At 46.9% G+C, this 6,884-nt stretch overlaps 1 pseudogene; it reads left to right on the top strand.

The window, feature by feature from the left end:
• Positions 1-730: 730 nt before the first annotated feature.
• LOC148007161 (sperm motility kinase Y pseudogene) lies at positions 731-2,938 on the top strand (annotated as a pseudogene).
• Positions 2,939-6,884: the final 3,946 nt, after the last annotated feature.

Here is a 6,884-nt window from a genome sequence, read left to right as displayed (position 1 = left end):
GTTAATTTTAATTTTCAGTATTTTGCTCTGGAGAGTTGTGGATTTTTGTGGATCACTAGGTCCTGAAATTCAATGGAGTTTTCCCTTAAGTGTTGGCTTTTTATATTTGTTTGTTTTGTCTTATACTAATTCTTTCTCCTCTCGTTTCTTTCATCTGTTTTTTTTTCTTCAATGAACATCTATTCATAGTATTGACCATCTTTGGCCGCCCAATCCTATTGTAGTATGACGATTTTTATTTTCATCATTGCATTTAGTATGTGTGTGCTCTTGGCTTTCTCTTTTGGGGTTGGTTATTTTGGTGGCTTTTACTTATGACTCTTCATATTTTCCCCTTAACTTTTTCATAATTTTGCTCTATTTTTCTAGTCTAGTTTTTACTTTGTCTTTGTTTGTTTTTTTTCTTTTTCTTTTGTTTGTTTCTTTTAGGTACCACAAGTGTAATTTTAGCTCCTATATTGCTCCATCTTTTTCATTATTTGATTCAATTTTTGTTATTTTTACTAGCATTAGTACTGATAAAATGCCTACAGAGACTGAGGAGGAGTAACCAACCCCTACACCCGAGCCCAGTATCTCTGAGGAGGGCAACTTCCATTCCCAATACCAAGTATTGGGGACAATTGGGCAAGGGGGCAACGCCAAAGTACTCCTGGCCCACCACCGGCTCACAGGAACCCCGGTGGCTGTCAAAGTTCTGCGAAAGGACAAGCAGTGGTTCCAGCCAGCCATGATGGAAGCAAACATAATGAGAAAGATCAACCACCCCAACATAGTGTCTCTCATACAAGTTATTGAAAAGGAAACGAGAATATACCTCATAATGGAGCTGGTGGAAGGCCAAGAACTCTACCAGTACATCAGAGAGTCAGGGCACATAGAGGAGGATGAGGCCCGGCAAATATTTGAACAGATATTGTCAGCAGTGAGCTACTGCCATGGAAAGGGGATTGTTCACCGAGACCTCAAACTGGACAATATAATGATTGATAAAAACAAAAAGGTCAAAGTCATCGACTTTGGGCTTAGCACCCAATTTCAACCTGGAAAAATGCTAAACCACCACTGCGGCACGTACTCTTTTGGTTCCCCTGAACTCCTCCTTGGCCATCGGTATGACGGGCCGAAGAATGATATGTGGATTATAGGAGTGGTCTTGTACTGTATGGTAGTGGGAAAGCTCCCATTTGATTCAGTGATCATCCAAGAACTGCAGAGACAAGTAGTGGCAGGGGTATATCCTGCTCCCTGTGGGGTTTCAAAAGAACTGGAGGACCTCCTTAGTAAATTACTGAGGGTAAATCCCAACTTTAGACCAACAGGAAGAAAGGCGATGAAACACCCTTGGTTCAAAGAACACTGGAACGGATTGATAGGTCCCTATGAAGAAATGCTTCCCCTCACACCAGACCCGGCCATTTTGGATGCCATGAAAAGCATTGGATTCCAAGCCTCTGTAGTAAAACACTCTTTAAAACAAAGAAAATATAATGAGGAAATGGCAACTTATTTCTTTCTACAAAAGCAGGCTCTCCAGGGGGATGGCTGCACAGCCCAGGCACAGCAAGTGAGTCCCGTTGTAGCCCCATTCCCTAGCCTTGATCCTGCTGCTGCTTTTAGATTAGAACCAAAGAGGAGTGGAAGCCTGCCAGTCCTTGGCACCTTGCGGGTGTCATCCTCCCATGGTCACGTATCTCACTATGGCCAGAATGCTCATCCAAAAGGAGGCAAAAGATCCACTGTGGCTGGTCGTCTCAGGCCTCTACCGATGACACCTACACAGGACCACTATCACAAATGTGCCATGAGTGTCCCATGCATTCAAACAACAAGCATCTTCACTGAGAAGAGTAGCAATAAGGAAATCAAAGAAGACAACCCACTCTCCCACAGAGCCCCATTAGAGGATAAGCCCATCCCCAGCAGGGTCCGGCACAGAGGTTTTAAGGGGTGGACCAGGAATATAGCAAATGCCCTGATAAAGCTGTGTTGCTGCATGCCAAGGAGAAAGAAACCTCGCCTGGGGCAGAACAGAATCTCCCCCCAGAAATGAGCCACAGGGAGAGTCCAGAGAACAAGCAGCAGGCATAGCCCAGGTACCTTTGTGCTTTGTCCTTTTCAGTTTGCTCTATGCTGGTCCTTCCTCTGTCTCTGGTTTCCATTTTCCCCACAATTCTTACCTTGTATCTGCTCTAAGTTCTTTATGAGGTTTCCCCAACACCAAGCCTTCTCCCTCTTCTTGATTTCTCCTCTTCCCAGCAGGGACCCAATAGGATTGATGAGTTCCCCACTCTACAGAGTTTTCTAGTTGGCCCAACGCTTCAGATGGACTCCAGCTACCCCTTAGGCCAATAGCTCCCACAAGGTGAGGACAAGAGGTTCATGGGCTCATGGACTCCTCCAGGGGCTACTGATATTTTCACATGTGGTCATCAATCACAAGTGCCTCAGAACAGAGTCTTATGTTTTCAAATGTAACATCCAATTCCATTAAGCCTCAAAACTAATTAACAAGGTTTGTCATTGAATAAGTATCAACAACCTAGTTTGTGGGTTATAGTTGATGGTCAGAATCCTGCATGCATGCATATTGTTTTGCATACTGGTTTTTTTTTGTTCCTAAGACCTATTGATCTATTGAATTTTATAGGTAGTAGTTCTAATCGGTTTCTTTCAAAAACCTCAACTGAGAAGTAGAAAAAAGAAGTTATAATATAGTAAGGCAAATCAAAGCCCCAAATGGTAAGCTAAGAATTCTACCTCACTGTCTTTTTTGCTTGGAATAAATTGTCTTGTCTATTTCACAGTGTCATCTGGAAATTCTTTCATGTCCTCAGTATAAACAGTAGGTGATTTCAGACACATGGCAATGGAAAAGACACCAGCAGAAACTACAGCAGCAACAGGAGTAGCAACAATAGCAGAAGCAGCATTAGGCACAGCAGCAGCAGGAGGAGGAGATCGAGGAGGGTAGGAGGAGGAGGAGGAGGAAGATGAAGAGAGGAGGAGAAAGAAGAGGAGGAGGAGGAAGAGAAGGAAGAGTAGGAGAAAGAGGAGGATGAAGAGCAGGGGGAAGATTTTGATTCCCTGTCCCCGTGAGAATTGCTGATGACTACTTCTGGACACAGATATCATGCTGAGAACTGTTTATCAAAATGATTTAACAGAATATTAATTTTCATAGAAGACATGTCAATGTTCCTGAGGGCATGCAGCCCTGGAAAAGAGAGCCAGATGGCAGAGGCAAGCAGTGTGGAATGTTCTTACTGAGGAAGACCTTCTCAAAGCTGATGATGTAATAGGTATGAAGGAGCATTTCATGGGAGTCACGGTCCCATGCCCCTGTGTCAGGGCACACAGAGCTCCTAGCCTTGCATCCTGCGTGAGAGGGGACCTGGAATATTCCCTGATCCCAACAGGGTCCTGGATTGCATGGTTCCCCCTCAGTCATGGTCCTCCCTGTGCCTCATGGGGTCCGCAGCTTCTACGGGCTGAATTTATATCAGTGATTAACTGGAGCTGGACCACAACCACACCACAGGCAAGCCCTGGGCACTGAGGACATTAAGAGCAGCAGACAACATCTCCTCCACTGCTTCTGACTCTGCTCCACAAGCCAAGGCAGCTCCCACACAGCAGGCATCCAGCCTAACTCCCAGCAGGGAGAGTGTGAGATGTCTGTGGATGAGCCCACAGGGACTACAGGATTCTGTGGGAAGACATCTGGTAGCTTCTGGAGCAGCTGCAGCAGCCAGGACACATGAACTACAGTGGAGGTGAGCTATAGGAACAGGTAGCAAAGAGCCTGATCTGGCCAATGCTGATCTGAATCCCTGAGGGCAGGCTGGAATGGTCACTCAGGGCTATTAGTGTGAAGGCCAGCCAAGGGCATACAATGTGTCACTAACATTCTCAAAGTCTTGTCCAGGAAATAAACCACTGGCCTTGACCACTAAAGTTGAGTCCAGACTCATGGGCTACAGGATAGCAGATTGAACTGAGTCTGAATTCCCATGAGTATGACCTCTGGCTGCTCCCTAGGCTCAGTATAGATGAGCATGAGAAGGCACCATTGCTGTGTTTGCAGGAGTAGCAGAGAGCTCGGAATACATGACCCACTCCTAACCCAGACTGGAGCCACTCTGGGGAGGAGATGGCATCATTTGAGAGATGGGCTTATGCGGGACACTGTGCTCTGGTCTGTGGCATATACAGCTCCTGTCTTTCTTGCTGAGGGTTCAGATCCTCAGCTGGCCTCATCACGGACAGTCCCATGAGGAGTGGGTGTTTGGTTCCTGCTTCACAGTTAGGGCAGGAACAAGCCCAGACGCAGTGAGTAAGGACAGTGCTTCTGTCTTGACCCATCTTCCTTGTCCTCCCCCCTCCCCCACCTCATATCAGGAGCCACCCAGAGACCTTCATAGGAGTGTGGGTCATGTTAATCGGAATGCCCAGCTGGAGATCAAATTCTGGGTAAGGTCTCCATACAGCCCTGGTGGCTCCCACACCCTGCCTACCTAAGTTTTCCCAATTGGGTCCTCAGGGTCGTGGAGAATCTTCTACAGGCTGCCATGAAGATACAGCCAGTTTCTTGGTAACATTGTGTTTAGCAGAGGTTCTCTGCTTCAGGCACAGAGCCTTCCAGTGAGAGGGTTTGCTGAGTAGCACACCAGGACCAGAAAAGTGTAGAGCCCTCCAGTGGTAGACATGAAGTACTGCAGGAGTTTATTTCCTGATTTCTTCACATCTACCTTGTTCTAAAGGCTTTTTGTCAGACACATAGGGACCTAAGAAACTTGAGTTTGCACCCCCATAGGGAACCCAGGACACTAAACCAGCAGCCCTGTTAAATGTCGGCAGAGGACAGTCTGGGCTCTGTGTTTATAGAATGGCTCTAGACTGGTATGAAGACTGATTCACCAGCCAGTCAAGGAGAGTTAGGGACAGTTAGAGACTTGGAGGAGAGCATGAGCGGCAGACACAGCAGAGTCCATGCCAACAGTGGAACCGGTTCATTTAATAGAGAAGCATATGCCCTCCCAAAAGGCTGTCAGCTTAAGGCACTGCACTGAAGACCTGACCCAATAACATGCCCAATTTACACATCACCCACCTGTGGCTTGTGGAGGGTCCTCAGGGTAGATACTAAAGTCCATCATGGCTGAAAGGCAGAAGGTTGCACATCATTGCAATGTGGAGGCTACTCTCTGCTGATGGGACCCACACAGTCTGTGAAAAAGTTTGCTTAAGTGAAAGTTGGCCGACCTTGAACTCTCTGGTCTTCCAGGGTAGTGTGTGTTGACCACATGCAGAGCCATTCCTGAAAAACGTAAGAGCCAAAATTCAACAATAGGGAGAGAATCCTGTGCCAGATGGAATCCCTCAGGCCAGTGCGGATTCAGAGACATCCTATGCCATGGCATGGAGGATCCCAAGAACTTCTAGGATCAATGTGAGCCACACCAGAGGCCACAGTCTATCCTGGGAGAACATTAAAGTATCTGGAATTATCAGGGATCCTAAGGTAGGTTCGTCAGGATATGGAGCTGATGCATGGTGGGATGCTTGGAGGATACAGCCTAAGGCAACGTAGAGGGAAGTGTGTTATGAGAGCTAAGACAGAGCAACCACACAGTCTGAGAACAAGTTTGCTTAAGTGAAATTTGGCCGTCCTTGAACTCTCTGTTCTTCCAGGGTAGGATGGCCTATCGGGCCCAGGACAGAGCGACTATGCCAGAATTACAATGGTCTGTAATAGAGATGGAGAAGGTGTCAGGATGGGACTTGGGCAGTGGATGGAGCTCTATGACTGCAAAGCCTGCCTAGGCTCCCAGGACCCAGAGCTGGCTGATGCAGGAAGTCCTAGATCACAACTCTGCCGTTCCTCTTCCCAGGTCTTGCTTTTAACTACTGGACCCAACACAAAGCCTCCCTTGCAGGCTTACCAGAGCATGAAAACGAAATGGCCACCTCCTGTAACAAGAAACACTTCTAGAAGAGGAAGGAGACATCAATACATTCACAAAACCTTCAACTCGAAATCTGTCTTGCCAATAAGTGTGCAGGGATAAAGGTAAAGCAGATATTGAGGGACCAACCAGTCAATGACTGACACAAAGTGAGATCTGTCTCATGTGACAGACACAACCTCTGACGCTATTTATGATATTCTTTCTGATTTACTTGCAGACAGAAAAGTAGCATACCTGTCTCCAGAGGCTTCAGTCAGCGGCTGAAAGCCACAGCCAATCCTCAGATGGAGCTCGGGAAGTCTTGTGGAAGAGTGGGGGGAGAGTGACAAGGAAACTGGTTGGGTTAAAACACTACAAGAAGTCCCCTACCGTCAGATACCTTGGTTCATGGAGTATGCTAGAGCCTGTGCAACCAACCCCAGAGCCAGGTTAGCTATCTTCAGTTGGTCTCCATGTGGGTCATCTGACAAGTAGATCCAGGACTGTCTCAGTCTGTGTTGCCTGCCATTGGATCTGTTCCCCATACCCGGACTGCCTGATTGTAAATCTGTGGGGCAGAATGTGCTCGGGCCACCTGGGACTAGATGTCCCGGGGTGGTGTGGTACCCAGGGACTCTCCCCTTGTCCAAAGAGAAGGGAGAGCATTATGGTAGAAAGGATTTGTAAGGTGGGACTGGGAAGGGAAGAGGGAGAGTGACTGGGATCAGGATGTAACCTGAATAAAGAAGACATTATTGGAAGTAAAAAAGTTAGCCTGGAAAATGGAAAGATTGATAAGTGGCTAAGAGCACTGAATGCTCTTTCAGAGGTCCTGAGTTCAAATCCCAGCAAACACATGGAGGCTCACAAATGTCTCTAATGACATCTGATGCCCTCTCTGGTCTTTCTAAATACAGCTACCCTGTATGTATG

The sequence above is a fragment of the Rattus norvegicus genome, chromosome 1 (genome assembly GCF_021556685.1).
Source record: "Rattus norvegicus strain SHRSP/BbbUtx chromosome 1, alternate assembly SHRSP_T2T, whole genome shotgun sequence".
NCBI lineage: Eukaryota > Metazoa > Chordata > Mammalia > Rodentia > Muridae > Rattus > Rattus norvegicus.
The sequence above is the reverse complement of the archived record's forward strand: the minus strand, read 5'-3'. Positions and strand labels throughout refer to the sequence as shown.